Genomic DNA, 22,451 nt, shown 5'->3' on the forward strand with positions numbered 1-22,451 from the left:
TTGAAAACTTCCCCAAATTAAAAATTTAGGTATACAAAAGTTAATCACAAATACTTGCTTTTTAAATATATTATTAAACTCTAGATTTGCATAATAAGAAAATAGATCAGCATATATTCAGATATGAACCTGCATTCATTAAGAGTGTTCAAAGAATATTTAATGATTAAGAAAAATACATATAACATGAAAGTAAGTGGGAAAGGGACATAAAAATATTATGCTAGTTCTCAATTCTTTTTATATATGGAGAAAGAAATGTTACAAAAAGAGGCAGAAATAAATAAATACAATATCTTAATATTTGATATCTGAGGGAGTTTGTATATAATATTTACTTTCTTCATATTTCTCTTCCTAAAATTCTATAGCACATACACATGCTACTTTCATCATAAGAAAAATAAGAGGACATTATTTTTTAAAAAGATAGTATGTTAGTGTATTCTGAAGCAGATCCAGAACAGCAAAACATATCGTTTTTCAATAAAAATAGCCTTGCAATGAAGTGGGAAGTGACATCTGTTCAATAAATGGTTTTCTGTGTATTACAGTGCTTTTGATCTCTAGATTTTCTTCTTGCTTCTTAGGATTTCCATCTCTCTGATCACATTGATCATGAAAAAGTTAGTTTAATTCCTAACTCACACCATGCACAAAAAAATCAAGTTGCATCAATTGGATCAAAGATGCAGGTAAAAAATGTAAAATTGTTAAGTAAAAAATTTTTTTCCAATAGACATATAATGTGAGCCAATTTTTATTGAGGTATAATTCACATACCATCCTGTCCACCATTTAAATTATATGATTCAATGGTTTTTAATTATATTTACACGGTTGTGCAATCCTCCTGAAAGTAACTTTAAAGTATTTTCAGAATCCCCACAAAACCCTGTACCCTTATGAGCTACTCTCCATTTTTCCCAAACCCTCTTTCTGTATGAAACCATCAATATACTTTCTGTTTCTACAGATTTGTTTGTTAAAGACATATCATGTAAATAGAACCACTAAATGTGTGGCCTCTGGTGACTTTGTTTTTGCTTAACATGTTTTCCACATTCATCCATGTTGTAGCATGCATTAATACTTTATTCCTTTTTATGGCCAGATAATATTATATTGTATGGATATATGATTTTGTTTATCCAGTCATACATTGATGGATATTTAGATTATCTCTGTTTTGGCTATTATGAATCATGCTGCTCTGAACATTCATGTGCAAGGTTTCATATTGATGCATGTTTACATGTCTCCTAGGTATATACCTTGGAGTGGAAATTCTGGGTCAATGGTAACTTTATGTATTAACTACTGAGGAACAGCCAGGCTGGCTTCTAATGCAGCTGGACCATTTTGTATTTCCACCAACCATATATGAGTGTTTCAATTTCTCAGCTTCCTAGCCAGCACTTATTATTATCTGTCTTTTTGCATCTAGCTTTCTTAGTGTGTGTAAAGTGGTATCATATGTGGCTTTGATTTACATTTTCCTCATGGAAAATGTGTTAAGGATCTTTTCATGTGCTTATAGGACACTCAAATATAGAGCACATTAGAGAAATGTCTATTCAGATTTTTTTTCCAATTTTTAAACTGGGTTGTCATTTTATTGTTGAGTTGTAAGAATTCTTTATATAGTCTAGATATAAGCCTGTTATTAGAATAATGATTTGAAAATATTTTTTCCCATTCTTTGTGTTGTGTTTTCATCTCTTAACATTTTCCTTTGAAATGTATTTTTTAATTTTAATGAAATCCAACTTATCTTCTTTTTCTTTTGTCACTTGTGCTTTTGGGTAAGGTGTTGCCTAAGTCAGGGTCACAAACATCACAAACATTTACACTTACATTTCTTCTAAGGGTGTTATGATTTTAGCTCTTATACTTATGTCTATCATCTATTTGAGTTAATTTTTGTACATTGTATGAACAAATGATCCAACTTCATTATTTTGCATGTATATATCTAGTTGTCCAGCACTTTTTGTTGAAAAGACTGTTCTTTCCCCTTTGAATTACTGTGGCACCCTGCTGAAAACTAATTGACTACAATTGTGAAAGCTTAATTTCTGGACTCTTAATTTTATTCCATTGATCTATCCTTATGACAGTGCCATACTGTCTTTATTACTGTAGCTTTGTGCATGCCACATTTTAAATATTAAAAAGAAACAAGTGCAATTAATCTAAACTATATATTTTCTTTAACTCAGTATATCTAAAATGTTATTATTTTAACATGTAGCCAATATAAAAAGTTCTTAATGAGATATTTTGCATTAAAAAATTAACTCAAAAGTCAGTGTTGCATATGCGTAGCACAGTTCAGACTGCCACATTCCTAGTTCTCAACAGTCACATGTGGCTAGGGAATGCCATACTGATGATTTCTTCTCTAGAAGGAAACAGGAGAACATTTCCATAGCTTTGCTGTAAGCAGTGCTTTTTTAAAAAAGTATTAAATATAACGCTAATCATAAGTGAAAAGAATGATCAATTTGGCCAACAAGGTGTTTTTGTTCATCACATGTAATGTTAAGTGAGTGATGATTAAAGCACATCATAAGCTGGGATAATAATTTCAGTACGTATGTATGTTCAACCAAGGATTCATATCCAAATTATAAACCAATCCTATACATCAATAAGTAAAAACCAACAACCCTATTGTTTGTTAAGAGCAAAAGTCTTGATTCAGGATTTCACAAAACAGCATGAAAGTTTGCTTAATGTCATTCAGTTATTAAAGAAATGCTGATCAAAACACAAGAAAACACCACTACCCAACCACTAGAATAGAAAAAGAGAATGACAATACTCAGCATAGAACAACTGGAACTCATGTGTGTATTTGCACAACCATTTTGGAAAAATTATTTGGCAGTGTCTATTAACAATAATAACTAATAACAGTATTTGTTTTCTCTATACCACTCCTACCTATATACCAAATAGAAATAGTACACATGTCCACTAAAATATAGGTAAAATAAAAAATGCTCATTTCAGTACAATTTTATAATTGCCAAAAATTTAAAAAAGAAACTAACACTGATCAGTAATACCATGGATAATAATGATGATATGTTCACCAATAGAATATGAAACAGCAATGTCAAAGAACAGACACCATGTTTAGACAGAGGTATGTACTGTACTCACAGACACAATACTTAGGAAAAGAAGCCAGCTGTATGATTGTGGCTATTGTATTAATCCACTAATATGAATCAGAAGGAGAAGCAAACAAATCTATGGTAATAGCTTCCAGAATAATAGGTATTTTGTGGAAGTGCTAAGTGGGAGAAGACAAGAACAAGCCTTTCAGACTACTGGAAATAGTCCATATCTTGAACTGTGTGATGATTGCACTAGAGCAGATATATGTACTATTCCATCAGGTGGTGCACAGCAGATTTATGCATTTTATTGCATGCATGTTCACCTCAATACAATTTTTGAAATTTTCAAAAGTATTATATGAGGTAATGAAAGGTTCCCATAGGTCAAACAACCCAGGAGTGACAGGAATACAAATTTAATGATGTAGAAGATAAGTCTTTTCAAGGAAATAAAAAATTGCTTGGACTAAACTATGACAAATTTATAAGCTGTTTTATCTATCATTTTTTTAGTCGATTTGATTTGAATTTGAATTATTTTTATATTATGGCAGTTTTGATAGCTAAATTGCTTCCATGATCTGAAATCTCCAGATATATTTAAAGGCAGGAAGAAAATAATTGCTATAATGAGTAAAAAAGGACTCTTTCTGTCTCGAGCTCACAAAGATAAGAGGGTATTTAATGGAGCTTTTCAGTTTAACTTTAAAAGCCCCTTGCATGGGGAATTCTCTTGCCATATGATTTAATGATGCAGGAGGAGTGTTCATGTGTGGAAAACTAGTGTGCTGTTTCCAGGGTAGGAAAGAAGCAGAAAAAGTTAGTGGTCTGGCTCCTGGCAAAAAAGACTCAGTTCTGTTTATACTATCAGAACTAGGCTAAGAAAACACCAAATGAAGGCAAAGAAATACATATTAGGTATGACACAAAAAGAGGAGCTGGTACTTCATTGTGGATTTTAGCTCTTAATATATGATTCTTATATATGACAAGACAGGGAAGGGAAAAAATGAAGTCAGTCAGATTGTTTACAAAGACCATGAAGGTATCTGGCTCGGTTCTCTCTGTTCCAAGAAACAGTTTTTAGGTCTGTGTCTTAGAATGGATTCCCCAGAAGTATGACTTGAAACAAGAATTCCTTTCTTAGCTTGTGATTTCTTGAGGGAGTATTAAGTGAAATTTGTAGGGGAAAGAGGGAAGCAGTACCAGAAGAATAAGTCAGACATTGATATGGGCCTGGCATAGCCAGGACCAGCCCCAGTCTGATTCCATAGGGAAGTTTGCCAGGAGAATCAACCACAGAGTTACCCTAACCAGAAACAAGTGAGGGTGTATTTGAACTCTGCTATCACTTAATCTTACAGGCCTGGCAGAGGAAGAACAGGCCAGGATGTAAATACTCAGAACAGTGATGCAAATACCCTAAGCAGCTGAGGAATGGGAGCCCTGGCCAGATAAAGGGGAAGGGGTGCCAGCAGCATAGTTACACCTTCTAGAAAGGTAGAAGTAGGAGGGCTTAACCTCACTCTTTCTCCAATGTAGATGAGCAAATGTCTACCTCACTTCATGTTTACATTAGCACTACTCATATTTTAGCAATTTGCAAATCACATTCACATCATTTTGGTACATACATATTATATAATTATTATCAAATAATCTCATCAAAAGTTTTCTTTGAATTGACTCACTATTCTTCTTGTAAAATTGCTTACACTTTTGTTAAGCAGTACTGTCTGTGAAGCTATATGTTAGGTTGCTACATTCTTAATACACAGTCAAAAACATGTACCACTTTCAATATTTAAACACAATATATAGATATGATCTGAAAGCCCCTCTCATGTCACTAGAGGCACAAGCACTGTCATTTGAGGAGCACTGGTTTAAAGGGTGCCAAATAGTATACTTGATCTCAAAATGTGGCTATTATTATAGGATACCTATTCTGGTGTCTGAAGCTATCATCAAGAAAGCTAAATCTGCATTAAGTTAGTGCCTTTAAAAGATCTCAGATTGGAAAATGTAAATATATGAACTTGAGAGAGAAAAATCATTATCAGACATTATCACAGTTAATCTATGTCTGGTATAGAGCAGGGTTTTCAGGGAATGGAATACTAGAGAAATAAATTTTGATATTTGAGGTGAGGGGATCATAGATACTGAGCAGGATGGTATATTGCCCTAGGGTCTGACAGTTGAAAGATGAGAATAATGGAACATACATACATAAGGCAGGCCAATGAGAAGTGATCATGATGCCAAGGGAAGTTTCAAAAACAGGCTGGCTACGTTCTAAACATCAGTGATGAAGACACGTTGGTATTAATACAAATACAGACATGTCAATCAATGGAACAGAATAGAAATCACACCTATGCAGCCAATTGGCTTATGAGAAAATTCAGTTGAACAGGCAAAGGGAAGTCTTTTCAGCAAATAATGCTGAATCAACTGGACACTAATATGAAAAAAAAAAGAAAGAACCTTGGACATTTTTGACATTATATACAAAAAGTAACTGGAAAGAAATCATCGTCATAAATATAAGCATAGAATTATAAAACTTTCAGAATAAAACAGGAAAAAAGATCTGTGATTTTTGACTAATGATTGCTTATAGCACAAAAAGCATGAACCATTAGAGAACAATTGAGCAAACTGGATGGCATCAAATTTTTTTAAAAGTTCTTTAAAAGGCATTATTAAGAAAACAAAAAGGAAAGCCACAGAGGGAGAATACTTGCAACACACATATTTTCAGATAGAAGACTTATACCCAGAATATCTAAAAACTCTTGCAACTCAATAAGAAGTTACACAGCCTAATAAAATATGAGCAAAATTTTAAACAAAGACTTCACTAAGAAATATATGCAAATGACCAATAAGAAAATGAAAAGAGGCTCAATAGTGGGGAAATGCAAACTAAAACTACAAAAAGACACCAACACATGCTGCTAAGCAAGGGAAGTCACAGTCCCGATTTAACTTTGGGAGGGCTTCTTCCTGTGTTTTAACAGTAGGTATTTTCAGTTTTCAAGCACAAATGTAGGCAGGGATCATTACCAAGCCAACTCGAAGAGGAAGGGAGCATGCATGATTTCATTAGACCAATTAAAAAAATGATCAGTCTGAATATGCTATGTTTTGTGGTTTCCACAATGAACATGGGAGATGCAGAACACTCAGTTTTGTGTGGCATTTCAGGCTGGGAGGACAGGAACCCCTGGGTCCTCCCTCAGTGATGCTGCCTCACTCTCAGGCAGGGAAACAAACACCAACTTGCATCCCTGGCTCTGTCTTATCCATCCGTGTCTAAAGTTGCTTTTATGCAGGCGATTCTGCAAATATGGGGATTTAAGTTCCACTTCTCAAATAATGATGTCAGGGAAGTGGGTTTTAGATGTTGTGTTATGAGGTTGAGGGGAGAAAGAAGATGCAGGCTATTACTAAATAAATGTCCTGCTTTCACTATTGGGATAGATGCATCATTGTTCGGCTGTCACCAGTCACCAGTCACTGCTAAATGAGCCTGCGTTTGTCACGCGCCATTTGGCAGGCTTTCAGGACTGGCTGGGCTTGAGCCTGGCCAAGATTATAGACTGTGTAAAGTCTCTAAACCCAAATTCATAATAAATCCCACCGCAAAGCCAGAGCCAGTAGTGAAGGGAGCCAGGTTATTGCAGGGCTTTGTGGAAGGGATAAAAGTCAGATCAATACTGCAGAAAGGGGCTAGGGAAATTTCGGAGAGAAGAAAGGCCGACCTTTCAGGAGATTAATCTGCAGGGTTTTCTCTTTCCACATGAGCTTCATTAACTGCAGGCAAATCACTGTCATCACCCTCATTATCACCATCATCAACAACCATCAAAGTGATGGAAATGGCTTAAGGGTCCAAGGAACTGGGAGGAGAGTTCGCAAGTGGAGCTGGAGCAGGAAATAAAGAGCAAAGAGCCAGTGTTGAATCTTGGTATTGTTACAACCTTGCTGGTCTGTAAGCATATGATTGTGGTTGATGGAAAGAAGGTGTAGCATGGAAAAGCCATATCATCTTTTCCTTGCAATCAATTAGAATGTTTTGCAGTCAAATGTGTAGGTACATGTGGCAAAAGCTAGAAAAATATGGGTACCCAGCAGCTGATCTCATCTTTGAAAATTCTTCTGAGCAGTGTGAGTTAGGAGAACCCTTATCTCAGTCTTGTCCTCTCTCATCTGCCCTATGATGCAGATGCCAAAACTAACGAAGATATACAGCATCAGGGAGTGGAGGAAAATCCTCTGGGTGCCTGGGAGAGAGTGTGAATGGGTGCCAGATTTTGATCTGTGAAGCAGGATGGAAGGCAGATATAAACAGGTAAAAATGAGATGCTGAGCAGGGACTGGGACAAAACTGGGTCTAAACAAGTCTGTAGGGAGGATGAGTCAAAGTAGAGAGATCTATGTGTGAGCAATGGATGGGGCATAAAAAGCCAGGAGGAGATGTGAGGTGTGGTTGGAGAGGTGGGCAGAGGCCAGATCATAAAAGGGCTTCACATCCCATGCTGAGGAGTTTCAACTTCATGCTGAAGATAAAAGGGAGACTTCGAGGAGTCTTAAAACATGAGGATCTTAAGGGTATTAAAAGGAGATGATTGTACTTAGAGTATAGAGAATGGATCAGAGGCATGCAAAGCTAAAGGCAAGGAGGTTGGTGGAGATGGCCACCTTGGTCCAATAAGTGATTATGAAACTGACCCACTGAAGAGACAAAGGTGGAGAAATGAGAAAAAGGGTGGGTGGATTCAAGAGTGCAGTATTGGCATCGATTTGAGATTAATTGACCGTTACTGGGTTTCCTTGCTCTGCTGCTTGAAGTCTGACAGTGTGCTCTCAGCCCCAGCTTGCTCTCACTCATGGGGAGTCTACTAATACTTCTTGCTGAGATCTCCATTCATTGATGTGTCCAGGAATCCTTAGGAAGTGTCCTCATGCATTTCTCCTTAAATTTGAAAGACAATGGTACCATTATGAGAAGTTTGGTCTAGTTAGGAGGATCTATTATGCCACTAGTGTTACCTCTTGTACTAGAGGCTTGGGGATTGCAGATGAAACCCAGTCAAGAAAGATTGTCCTGCCTCCATGGCTGTAGCACAGTCACATTTGTGTGACCCTCTATTGTTTCAAAGCAATGTGAGCACTTGCTCTATGTCAACCATCGGCACAAATCCCTGCTGAGGCTACAATGATAATTTAATTACCAGGCAGTAATTTGCTCAGCAAAGGATGTGCCTGATGGAAGTTTCATGGGCTCCCAACATTGTACTTATTTAGATCCAATCACATTGTTTCTTCCTCGGGGTCTAGGAAAGTCTTATAAAGTGGGATGGAGGAGTTTCCACTCTGTTGTCTCCGGAAGCCAGAGACACAACTTCTGTAATAATGCTTATATCTTAGATGAGGTTCCCAGAAGCTGTGAGATGGTGACTCATGTGCAAGTGGTTTATTAAGAAAATGCTTCTAAGGAAAAAGCCAAGGGAAGAGAGCAAGAAAAGGGGAAGAAGCCAGGTAAGGATGTGTTTTCAGACAAAGCCCCAGCCTCCACCTGACCCTGCAGAGAGCTGTGGAATGTAAGATACACCCCAGGGTGTCCCTTGAGTCAGCACAAGGGAGTTGGGCTTTCCTGCTCACTGGCCAAGGTCCATTCCAGGGGATGCAAACTACGAAGCCCTTTCAAATCTCTGCAGAGAAACCCAAGGACAATCTTGCAATGATGTTTGCAGGTGTGAGTCTGAAGGCTACAGCACACAGAGCTGAGGGATGGGAATACAGACAGGGAAAGGGGAACCTGAAGAACACTGAGGGGAACGTCAGCAGTGCTCAAACTTTATCTCATTTTGTGCATGAAGTGAGCCACCCAAAATTTTTGTAATCTCTTGTTGTTTTTACCGTGGTGCTTCATTGTGTTCATCGACTCTGAGGTTTTTCTCCTCCCCATTATTTTCTATCTGATCGTTTTCTAAAGGCTTTGAAATTTAAGGAAGATAAGAGCCTCTTGATTCCCCCCCTCCCCAAAGCCCTGAGTTCTTTATGCAAATTCCCTTGTAATTGTCAATCTCTACATTTCAATATTGCCTCTTTCATATACGTCCAATATGTAAGTTCCCACTTCATCAGAAACTGTTACCATTAAATCTGGGAATAAGGAAAGGGTCTGGAACGATACCCAGAATTTTCAATACATTCTCTGGGTCATGGAGCACTGGCTTCTATGCATATACCAGCAACCAGGGAGCACACTTGGGAGTCTGAGCTCTTTGTAGGCATTTTTCCTGTTCATACAACTTGAAAGGCAAGGAAATGACAAATTGGGAGATACTCTTGGGCTTTCTGAAGAGCATGAGAATGCTATGAGTGAACTTCAGAGGACTTTCAGCCCAGGTCCCTTTCTGAAACTAAAGTTACAAAAGAAACTCAGATATATTTGGTTCTAAGGTACACAATTCCTATAATGACAGACTGATAGAGCTCAGTCAGAACTATGAAATCATCTGGCTATCTCCTCTGATAGAAGTAGATCTTCTCACAAAGGAATAAATGAAAGTTCAGAAAAGTTAAGTAACATGCCCTGGGTCACCCCGTTAATTGGCTGCAAGGTCAGTGGCTAGAATCAAGGTCTTATTATTTCTATCTGGGTAAATAAATTCCTGAAGATGAAGATGAAAATGGTTATGAAATTCTCTAGATTTTATTGTCTCAAATTCACCATTATTATTTCAATAGCTTTTTATCTCCAAGCTTTCTACTTTCCATGAAAATCTTTGGAGATTTTTTAATTGATTTTGGTTTGCCTCAAAAACTATTGTCTAAATATATTGAGTTACTCTATGTTGTTTGTATTTAGTTACCAATTGATGTATAAATATTTACTATTCTCATGAGCCCAAAGGTGCTCAAAGAACTATTCTTTCAAGGAAAATTTAGGAAAAGTGCAAGTATTTATTCCAATCAATATGGTAACTACAAAAATACATCTTTTTACCGTATTATTCTAGCCCATCCTATCACCCCAGATCAGGAACCAGATAAACTGCCTGGAGTTTATTCCCATATTCCCATTCCCACCACTGCTTAGTTCTGTGGCCTTCTGGCTTCTGGTTTCCTCATCTGTAAAATGGGCATCGTAATAGAATCTTTCTTACAGAGTTGTATATGCTTAAAAATTTATATTGTGTGTAAAGTCCTGAGCACAATATCAGAAATATAAGCATCCACCTAATGGTAGTTATGGTCATTGACTTTATTGCACACACTTTTCATTATTGAGCTACAATGCATACACCATAAAATTCATCACTTAAAAAAATGTGTATGTCAGTAATTTTTAGTATATTCCTAAAGTGTAACCATCATCACTCTCTAATTCCAGAATGTTTTCATTATCCATAAAAGAATCCCTGTAACCTTTAACAGTCATTCCCATTCTCCCATTCCCCTGGCCCCTGACAACCATTCATTTACTTTCTATATTTACGGATTTGCTTGTCCTGGATATTTTGTATAAGTGGAATTATACAATATATGGCCTTTTGTGTCTGGCTTCTTTCACTTTATGTTCTCAAATGGCATCCATGTTGTACCGTATGTCAGAGCTTCATTGCTTTTCATGTCCAAACAATATTTCATTATATGGGTGAATTACATTTTGTTTAGACATTCATCAGTTGATGGGCAGTAAGGGTGTTTTCTCTTTTGGTTAGTATGCATAATGTTGCTATGAATATGAGCATTCATGTACAAGAGCTCATGTGGATATATATTTTTTCAGTTCCCTTGGGTATGCACCTAGGAGTGGAAATACTAGACCATATGCTAAATCTATGTTTAATGTTTTGAGGAACTGACAAACTGTTTTCCAAAATACCTACACCATTTTACATTTCTACCAGCAAGGTACAAGGGTTCAAATTTATTCACACTCTCTTCAATGCTTATTATATGTTGTTTTGGTTATAGCCATTTTAATATATGTGAAGGTATCACATTATAGTTTTGATTGATTTGCATTTCTTTAATGATTAATGATGTTGAACATCTTTTCATTTTCTTATTGGCCTTTTTTATGTCTTATTTGGAATGTTGTATATTCAAGTCCTTTGTCCATTTTAAATTGGGTTTATTTGTCTTTTTATTATTGAGATGCAAGACTTCCACACATTTTTTTGACATTATTTTATGGTCTAGGTGATGTTCCAGAAGTAGCAAATACAAAGATGAAAATACAGACAGATTCCTACTTTTATGAACTTATATTCTAGTGAAGGTCTAGATAACAAAAAAGTAAATTAGTAAATGAACAAGAAAATCCCCTGAGAACAACAAATGTTATTAAGGAAGGAAAATGAGGGATATAATAGTAGTGACAGGTGCATTGGGAACAACATAAGATGTGCTGAACAGGAAAAGATACACTTTGAGTTGAGATATAGACTATCCTAGGAAGATATTTTACTATTGAAAAGATGTACCTAGAGTTCAGTAGCATGGGCAAAAAAGAAAACTGTATTTCAAAATACAGTGGAACCCAAAGCTGAAAGTACCTTTTAGCTTACTGACATTGCTGATAGAATTTTTGGTCAACTTAACCCTAAATCTGCAGTTACATGATGACATGTAACTTCTGCCCAGATTCCTTCACATGTAATCAGGTAGGCAAATTTTTCACTGATACATTTTGAAAAAAAATCATACCTCTTGAATTCAGGGCCCATATAACACTTTTTACAGTTTACTGGGTAAGTAAGTATTTATGAAGTACAACTCAAGGCTAGTGCCTACTAGTTTACAGTAATGAGGCCCAAAGGCAAGGTATAACTTTAAATCACCCTCTTTATTAAGAAAACAGAGGTCATGGGAAAAGATTAGGCATTCAACAATGTTAGAGCTAAGTTCTATGCTCCTAATATTTAACTTCCTTTGAAATCATTTTCCAAAGCAAATCTATAAAATATGAGATGACCATGTTTCTTATTTGCAAGCAATGCATAAAACATAAAGTAACAAGCACAATATTCACATTTTAGAAATGCAATTTGGAATGTAGTGCTCCCTTGCTTGTTTTGAAGCCAGCTGCCAGAGGAAATGAAAAACAAGATCAGAAAAATCCAATAAAGGCTAAGTGTACTTGTGGGTAAATTCCCCACCATGTGTGTGAACTTCCACTTAGATGAAGGACAGATACCTGAAACCACTGCACACATTTCCATAGAAACTAAACAACAAAAAGGCCCCCTGTTCAAAAACCCAGTCTAATGACCTATTCCAGAGTATTCAGCAGCACCTTATGATGAAGGTTGGTGCTTTTACTAAACTGAGTAAGAGCAGTAATTCAAAATGAGGAGTTGACAAAAATGCCTCAGGAATAACTGCAATATGAAAAATAGTATCTAATATTGGTAGTTATTAGGTATCAACTTTGTAAACATCTCTTGACTGGATACCAGATGCTGGGAATCAAAGATGAGAAAAAGAGACAAAACTTTGTTCTTAATAAAGCTTGCATTCTAATGATGGGCACAGATAACAAACAAATAAACAAGAGAATTTTGGAATGTAGTAATTGCTACAAAGAAAAGAGAATGGGATTATATATAATGATAGGAGTGGTTGATAGAGGGCAATGTTAGGGTGATTAGTAAAGATCTCTGTAAAATTACAGAGTCTGACTTGAGATTTTAAAGTCTAGGCTTGCATAAAATGTTTCATGTTGTATTTTTATACATCATGTGTGTTGATAACCTTATTTGTTACAATTAACAAAGGAATTCTAGTTTGTGTTTTTTTTGCTACTTTTCTAACCCTATGTTTAACACTATGCATATCTATAAAGGGTTCAGTCAATACTTGTATTAGCATACCAAAACAATTTCTGCATTTCATGTCTAATATTTTATAAAAATGAAATCTATCATGACCAATATTGTACTGTTACAATACTTCAAGGATTTGTACTTACTTCCTGTATCAGTTAGCTATTGCCACAAGAGTGCTATATAACAAACCACCTCAAAACTCAGTACATAAAACAATCATTTGTTCTAGTTCATGTATCTATAGGCAGTCTGATCAAGGATCGGCCATAATGGGCTTGGATCAAAGCCTCAGAGTGGATACAGGTCCAATCTGTGTGTTTCTCATCTTCCTTTAACTAGTAGCTACCTTGGGCAGGTTCTTTTCATGTAGAAATGTAGACTTAAAAGAGACCAACCCCAAACATGAAGCACATTTCAAAGTTTTGCTATGCACATGTACTAACGCCCCATTGGGCAAAGAAAGTCACATGAACAAGCCCTAAGTAATGTGGTGAGGCTACACCTTTCCCATGATGTGGTATGAAGAAGTCTCATTGCTGAACCCAGGATCAGTGAGGCCAAGAAGTAACCCCTCTCTTACACTTAAAGAGAAAAAGTTAATATTTGCCATAGAACAATGTAGTCTACTACACTTTTCATTTACCAACTAAATATTAAGCATCTAGTGCATTTAAAATACTGTGCTATATGATATACAAAAATAAAATACAGGCACACTCTATGTGCAAGGAAACTCATTTAGATATGCTTACTTGAGTCAATAACAAGATAGCCACTGAGATGTACATTTTCAAAGAATTGGGTAAAAGGTTTTTGACATTAAGAGAAGGACCAAATTACAGACACACCTCATCTTACATTGTGTTTTTAACATAAAAGATTTTATGTTGATAAAAAAAATTTATGCCTACTTAAAACCCTGTCTACACATAAACACACACACTCATGCATATATGATATATTTTATTGGATGTTGAGCATATATTACAGTCATCTGTGTCAGTAGCTTATCCATTACTCCTTGTCACTCATCTTCCTGTAATTGCCAATTACCAATGGCTTCTCATTGCAAGAATTTGCAGTTCTCTGTCTAGAGGCTTTGTCAGCCCCAAGGTCCATGTGTAGTCTGTGTGTAGGATTGGCTAGTAGACCCATGGAATTAAAGCCCTGGGAGCTGCCCTCAAACAATGATGGGCCAGAGTTGATGGAAAAATACCTCAACTCCTTGCTCTGGGGCTCATTACAGTTCCCTGGCAGGGTGGAGCCCTCCTCATACACAGTGCAACATGGTTTATTAACACAACCTCTGACGGCCACCTTCCCTTCCCTTACTTCCCCAGATTTTACCAGTGAAATTCTTAAGATCACCTCCTAAATATATTAATTGTCCCTCACACTTGGATCCTTGTTAGGGTCTGTTTCTGGATAATCTATGAAATAAACTGAAATAACTTAAACTGATGGTGTTGAAATCTATTTGAGGCAGAAACATCAGACCAAATCAAAAAACCCCAAGGCGACCAATGTTTAACTTGCTTTCTGGCATGGAGCTTTTTATCTGAGCTTAGATTTTGTATAAAAAGCAGAAGTTTCCATCACCATAGAACATATCATATCCCTTATCAACCATGCACTTCAAGTAATATTTGCATCACCAAGAAAGGTTATACACATGCAGCTGAAGGATCTGGAGATAAATTCTTAGGTAAAGAGCTCATTATTCATAAGGATCTGATAAAACCAGAACTATGTATCCAGAATCTGGTCATTTTCTTCCCTACTATTATTAATTCTACATTTAGTGACACTTTACTGTGTGAACTAGACTATTCTACTTTCTCAAGATTAAATACAAGATTTAGGCAGGGTTCCTCCTGCCTGTAAGTATTTATAATCCAGTTAAGAGTCAGCCAGGGAAGAAAATAATTAAAACTAAACTATAACATGAACTACAGCAATGCCATAATTGAGAAATAGTCAAACTGCTCTCTATGTGCACATTCAGAGTGAGATGGGGTAACACTCTGAAATGGGAGTTACAAACAAGATAATTTCAGATACACAATCAAATGCAGGTGGGCATGTATTTTTGAAAAGAGAGGAAAAGACTGCTGAAAATATAAAATCTAGTTTAAAATTAATAAGGACACGTACAGTTCTTTTTTTTGTCAGTAAAAGACTTTTTTTTAAGAAATGCTCTAGTATTAGACTTCACTTTATGATATCTGAATCAGACAAAATTTAGCCAAGAAAACAGAACTGGAGATATTTTATGTAGGGTAAGCAGACTGGTTGCACAGGTGCTGGAGGACAAAGAGCCAGGGAGGAATCTGGTGCCCCACCTGGCTGCCGGAGGCTTGCAGCGCTCCTAGGTCCCAGAGGCCTGCAGAGGCTGGCCACAAGGCAGAAGCAGGAGGCAGAGATAAGAGGCACCCCTCTTTTTCTCCATCCCAGCTTCAAATCTCTCATCATGTCTCCCATTGGCTGAACCCAGTGAGAAACTGGGGCAGTGGGAGCCTGGGAAACACAGCAGGTGCGGGGCAGCCCCACCTACATGGGAACTGAGCCAGAGATCAGGAGGGGAAGGGACTGGAGAGCAACCCAGCTCAGGATGGGCACGGGAGCTAAACTCACACCTAGGTCTCCATACATTGTCTCTGCAAATAGAAAACCCACAAATAGAAAAGGGATTATCTATCTGTCTATCTGTTTTTCTATCATCTATCTATCTATCCATCTACCTATCTCTATCATCTATCTATCTTACGTATAGATATAGATCTGAAATCCTGAGATTGACACTGTAACAGCAGTGAAAAAAAGTCAAGAAATAACCATTACTTGAAATTCACACTGTAGCTAATCTGCAAGCAAAAATGATGCCTAATCTTTTTTCAAAGATTTCAAATAAGATTTGAAAAAATGCATAAGCACTTTCACATCTTTATGTCTTAGTGTTTTGATCCACTTTGTATTTGAATAAAAGTTGTGTTCCCGTTCCTGGAGGCTGCCTTGTTCCCGTCACAGTCATTTCTCTTTTGCTTTTTCTTTCATTGAGTTAATTGCTTGTCAAACTTGTGCAGGATTCAGTCCCTCCTCCCCTTCCCCTGCACATATTGAAATAATTGTTGTTGTTGTTGTTTACTTAACCTACAGTAGAAATGAAAGGAGGTGGGGAGCGGGGGTGTTCAAGAAAAATTGTTGCTTAAAGGAGGATCCAGAAACAGAAAATCAGTCACTGCTGGGTATCTTTATATGCCCAACCCTAGCTCTGTGCTGTGTGGGCTCAGAGATACTCTGTGACATCAAAGGTGTTATAATCTCACCACCTTCCTCCTCCCTTTGTCTCTTTCTCCTTCCTTTCCAGCTCATATTTTGACCACGCCTTCCTCCCCCTCCTTTCTGCCTTCCTTAGTCGTTGCTTCTTATTTGTGTGAAATATTTGAGATGATGAATTTACAACCTAGTTAGAGAACCATCTCAAATTGTTAGAGGACAACAGAACACATAATAAAGTGGTAATTAAGCACTGGTGTCACTAAGGAGAAAAAGGAAATGGGGGTGTGGGTAGCAGCAGTAAGGTTTCACACACACTGAGGGATGGGAACTGGACCTGAAGATGAGGGGATACCCGCAGGCTGGAGGGACAAGGGAGTGAGACAGAGGGAAAAAGCAGGAAGGAAGACATGAGGACAGGGAAAGGGGAGAGTGACCCTGGACCCTTCTGAGCTGATGCACCTTCTTCTGGCCAACTGTCCCCTAGAGTTTCCTTTATTTCTGTTAATGAGCCAGGAAGCATCTTCACCCAAGCATCATTAGCCAGTGGCCATTCAATGAAGTTTCAGGATCTCCAGGCCCTCTCCATGAGGGAAAATTTATTCTTCCTTACTTTTGTCTACATCTTCATAGCTGTATCCCCAGCTGTCTTGCAGACACTTACACACAATTCCATGACTGGCACAAATGTGGTCACTAAATTTGCAGAACATCAGATTTTTTGTTGTTGTTGTTGTTTTTCCTTTTAACATTGTATTGTGAAATTTTAAAAACACACAGAAAATGGAATTATAGAGTGAATAGCTATACCCTCGCCCCCTACAGTCTCCAGTGAGCATTTTGCTCTAGTTGCTTCATAATGATCTTGTCTGTCTAGCCATCATCTCTCTCTCTCTGTTTTTTTTATTTTGGTATCATTAATCTCCAATTACAGAAAGAACATTATGTTTACTAGGTTCCCCCCTTCACCAAGTCCCCCTCTCACATACCCCTTCACAGTCACTGTCCATCTGCGGAGTAAGATACTGTAAAATCACTACTTCTCTTCTCTGTGTTGCGCAGCCCACCCCGTGCCCCCGACGCACTATACATGCTAATCGTAAGGCCCTCTTTCTTTTTTCCCGCCCTTATCCCTCCCTTCCCACCCGTCCTCCACAGTCCCTTTCCCTTTGGTAACTGTTAGTCCATTTTTGGGTTCTGTGATTCTGCTGCTGTTTTGTTCCTTCAGTTTTCCTTTGTTCTTATACTCCACATATGAGTGAAATCATTTTGTACTTGTCCTTCTCCACTTGGCTTATTTCACTGAGCATAATACCCTCTAGTTCCATCCATGTTGTTGAGAAAGGTAGGATCTGTTTTTTTCTTATGGCTGCATAATATTCCATTGTGTATATGTACCACATCTTCTTTATCCATTCATCTACTGGTGGACATTTAGGTTGCTTCCATATCTTGGCTATTGTTAACAGTGCAGCGATAAACATAGGGGTGCATCTGTCTTTTTCAAACTGGAGTGCTGCATTCTTAGGGTAAATTCCTAGAAGTGGAATTCCTGGGTCAAATGGTATTTCTATTTTGAGCATTTTGAGGAACCTCCATACTGCTTTCCACAATGGTTGAACTAGTTTACATTCTCACCAGCAGTGTAGGAGGGTTCCCCTTTCTCAACAACCTCACCAACATTTGTTGTTGTTTGTCTTTTCAATGATGGCTATCCTTACTGGTGTGAGGTGACATCTCAATGTGGTTTTAATTGGCATTTCTCTGATGATTACTGACATGGAGCATCTTTTCATGTGCCTGTTGGCCATCTGGATTTCTTCTTTAGAGAACTGTCTATTCAGCTCCTTTATCCATTTTTAATTGGATTACTTGCTTTTTGTTTATTGAGGTGTGTGAGCTCTTTATATATTTTGGATGTCAATCCTTTATCGGATCTGTCATTTATGAATATGTTCTCCCATACTGTAAGATGCCTTTTTGTTATATTGATGGTGTCCTTTGCTGTACAGAAGCTTTTTAGCTTGATATAGTCCCAATTGTTCATTTTTGCCTTTGTTTCCCTTGCCTGAGGAGATATGTACATGCAGAAGTCACTCATGTTTATGTCCATGAGAATTTTGCCTATGTTTTTTTTCTAAGAGTTTTATGGTTTCATGACTTACATTCAGGTATTTGATCCATTTGGAGTTTACTTTTGTGTATTGGATTAGACAGTGATCCAGTTTCATTCTCTTACATGTCCAGTTTTGCCAGTACCATCTGTTGAAGAGACTGTCATTTCCCCATTGTATGTCCATGGCTCCTTTATCAAATATTAATTGGCCATATATTTTTGGGTTAATGTCTGGAGTCTCTATTCTGTTCCACTGGTCTGTGGCTCTGTTCTGGCACCAATACCAAATTGTCTTGATTACTGTGGCTTTGTAGTAGAGCTTGAAGTTGGGGAGCGAGTTCCCTCCCATACTTTATTCTTCCTTCTCAGGATTGTGTTGGCTATTTGGGGTCTTTGACGGTTCCATATGAATTTTTAAACTATTTGTTCCAGTTCATTTAAGAATGCTGTTGGTAATTTGATAGGGATTGCATTGAATCTGTATATTGCTTTGGGCAGGATGGCCATTTTGACAATATTAATTCTTCCTAGCCAGGAGCATGGGATGAGTTTCCATTTGTTAATGACCTCTTTAATTTCCCTTAAGAGTGTCTTGTAGTTTTCAGGATACAGGTCTTTCATGTCCTTAGATAAGTTTATTCCTAGGTATTTGATTCTTTTTGATGCTATTGTGAATGGAATTGTTTTCCTGATTTCTCTTTCTATTAGTTCATTGTTAGTGTATAGAAAAGCTACAGATTTCTGTGTGTTAATTTTGTATCCTGCAACTTTGCTGAATTCCGATATTAGTTCTGGAAGTTTTGCAGTGGAGTCTTTCGAGTTTTTTATGAACAATATCATGTCATCTGCAAATAGTGACAGTTTGACTTCTTCTCTTCCAATCTGGAATCCTTGTATTTCTTTGTTTTGTCTGATTGCCGTGGCTAAGACCTCCAGTACCATGTTGAATAACAGTGGGGAGAGTGGGCATCCCTGTCTTGTTCCCAATCTCAGAGGAAAAGCTTTCAGCTTCTCAATATTCAGTATGATCTTAGCTGTGGGTTTATCATATATGGCCTTTCTTCTGTTGAGGTACTTGCACTCTATGCCCATTTTGTTGAGAGTTTTTATCATGAATGGATGTTGAATTTTGTCAAATGCTTTTTCAGCAACTATGGAGATGATCATGTGGTTTTTGTCCTTCTTTTTGTTGATGTGGGGGATGATGTTGATGGATTTTCAAATGTTGTACCATCCTTGCATCCCTGGGATGAATCCCACTTGGTCATGGTGTATGATCCTTTTGATATATTTTTAAATTCAGTTTGCTAATATTTTGTTGAGTATTTTTGCACCTATGTTTATCAGGGATATTGGTCTGTAGTTTTCTTTTTTGGTGGGGTCTTTGCCTGGTTTTGGTATTAGGGTGATGTTGGCTTCATAGAATGAGTTTGGGAGTATTCCCTCCTCTTCTATTTTTTGGAAAACTTTAAGGAAAATGGGTGTTATGTCTTCTCTGTATGTCTCATAAAATTCCGAGGTGAATCCATCAGGACTGGGGGTTTTCTTCTTGGGTAGCTTTATGATTACCAATTCAATTTCGTTTCTGGTAATTGGTCTGTTTAGATTTTCTGTTTCTTTCTGGGTCAATGTTAGAAGGTTGTATTTTTCTAAGAAGTTGTCCATTTCTCCTAGGTTTTCCTGCTTGTTAGCATATAGGTTTTCATAGTATTCTCTAATAATTCTTTGTATTTCTGTGGGGTCCGTCGTGATTTTTCCTTTCTCGTTTCTAATTCTGTTGATGTGTGTTGACTCTCTTTTTTCTCTTAAGAAGTCTTGCTAGAGGCTTATTTATTTTATTTATTTTCTCGAAGAACCAGCTCTCGGTTTCATTGATTTTTTCTATTGTTTTGTTCTTCTCAATTTTATTTATTTCTTCTTTGACCTTTATTATGTCCTTCCTTCTGCTGACCTTAGGCCTCATGTGTCTTCTTTTTCCAATTTTGATTATTGTGACATTAGACCATTCATTTGGGATTGTTCTTCCTTCCTTAAATATGCCTGGGTTGCTATATACTTTACTCTTAATAGCCTGTGCTGTGTCCCACAGAAGATGGGGCTTTGTGTTATTGTTGTCATTTGTTTCCATATATTGCTGGATCTCCATTTTAATTTGGTCATTGATCCATTGATTATTTAGGAGCATGTTGTTAAGCCTCCATGTGTTTGTGAGCCTTTTTGCTTTCTCTGTACAATTTATTTCTAGTTTTATACCTTTGTGGAATGAAAAGTTGGTTGGTAGGATTTCAGTCTTTTGGAATTTACTGAGGTTCTTTCTGTGGCCTAGTATGTGGTCTATTCAGGAGAATGTTCCATGTGCACTTGAAAAGAATGTGTATCCTGTTGCTTTTTTTTTTTTTTTTGAGAGGGCATCTCTCATATTTATTCATCAAATGGTTGTTAACAACAATAAAATTCTGTACAGGGGACTCAATGGACAATCATTAATCAACCCCAAGCCTAATTCTCAACAGTGTCCAATCTTCTGAAGCATAACAAACAAGTTCTTACATGGTGAACGAATTCTTACATAGTGAATAAGTTCTTACGTGGTGAACAGTACAAGGGCAGTCATCACAGAAACTTTCGGTTTTGATCACGCATTATGAACTATAAACAATCAGGTCAAATATGAATATTCATTTGATTTTTATACTTGATTTATATGTGAATCCCACATTTCTCCCTTATCATTATTATTATTATTATTATTATTATTATTATTATTTTTAATAAAATGCTGAAGTGGTATGTAGATGCAAGATAAAGGTAGAAAACATAGTTTAGTGCTGTAAGAGGGCAAATGCAGATAATCAGGTGTGTGCCTATAGACTAAGTATTAATCCAAACTAGACAAGGGCAATAAAACATTCACGGATGCAGAAGATTTCTCTTAAAACAGGGGGGGTGAGGTTCTAAGCCTCACCTCTGTTGATCCCCAATTTCTCACCTGATGGTCCCCCTGCGACTGTGCCTGTCTTAGGTTGTTCCTCCCTTGAGGAATCTTACCCATCTCTGGCTAATCAGTCATCTTCCGGTACCATACAGGGAAATGTAAAATTGGTAAGTGAGAGAGAAGCAATATTGTTTGAAAAGGTTCGCTTTTTGCTTATTTGAAGATTTATGCCCTGTGGCTTTTATGCCCAGCATTTGTCTTGAGGTATCTTTACCACTTGGAAGAATTATGATACTCGGTAATTTCGTTGAGGCACAAATTCTACCTAAGGGTTGTAATTAGGAAGGAAGAAGAAAAGCTATAGAAGTAGCAGACAGAAGAAAACATGGGAAGATTGATTATTTCTTTGACATATCTTCTTGTAGAATAACATAAGCATGTAAAGATTTAAACTACTAATTAAATTGCGCACACACATTAACATAATAGGAATACAGCTACATAACCAAAGAAGACCTACAATTACCAGCCATCTCCAGTGAAACCAAGAAAACCAGTTAAGCACCCTAGGCATTTGTGAAAACTTATCAATGATATAATGGACATTATCTAACTGAATTTGAAGAGTTTGAGAAAAATCAGACAAATTAAAACAACACATTCCTGGGAACTGTTCACATCCCATATGTTCTTTTAACAGTAGATAGTCTGTAGTTGTAAGATTTTGGAGCGCTGCAACTTGCACTTCTCCTAATTCTTGGTTGAGTTCCAACAGTATAGATCCAGTCAAATTTGTTGTTTTACTGTATGCACAGGCCAGCTTAGATATCTCCTTCTTCATTCAAAAGGAAAGTCCAGGAACCGGTGGGATGAATGCAGCTACAACTGCAACAGCGCCAGGAATCTTTGTGGAAGTTTTTTGATGATCATCTTCTGGAATGACTCTTCCAGAGGATGTCGATATTGGAAGTTCTTCTTCATATCATATCTTAATTCATTTCCTGGGTAGCCTAATTAGGTTTAGGTCCTCTGTATAAACACAAACAAACCCTTTGCCCACACTTTGATATGACCTTTTTACCATTGTGAAGAACCTATTGGAGATCAACACACATGAACTGCTTTTTTTTGTAAGAGAA

Source organism: Manis javanica, chromosome 5, assembly GCF_040802235.1.
Source record: "Manis javanica isolate MJ-LG chromosome 5, MJ_LKY, whole genome shotgun sequence".
NCBI classification, from domain to species: Eukaryota; Metazoa; Chordata; class Mammalia; order Pholidota; family Manidae; genus Manis; species Manis javanica.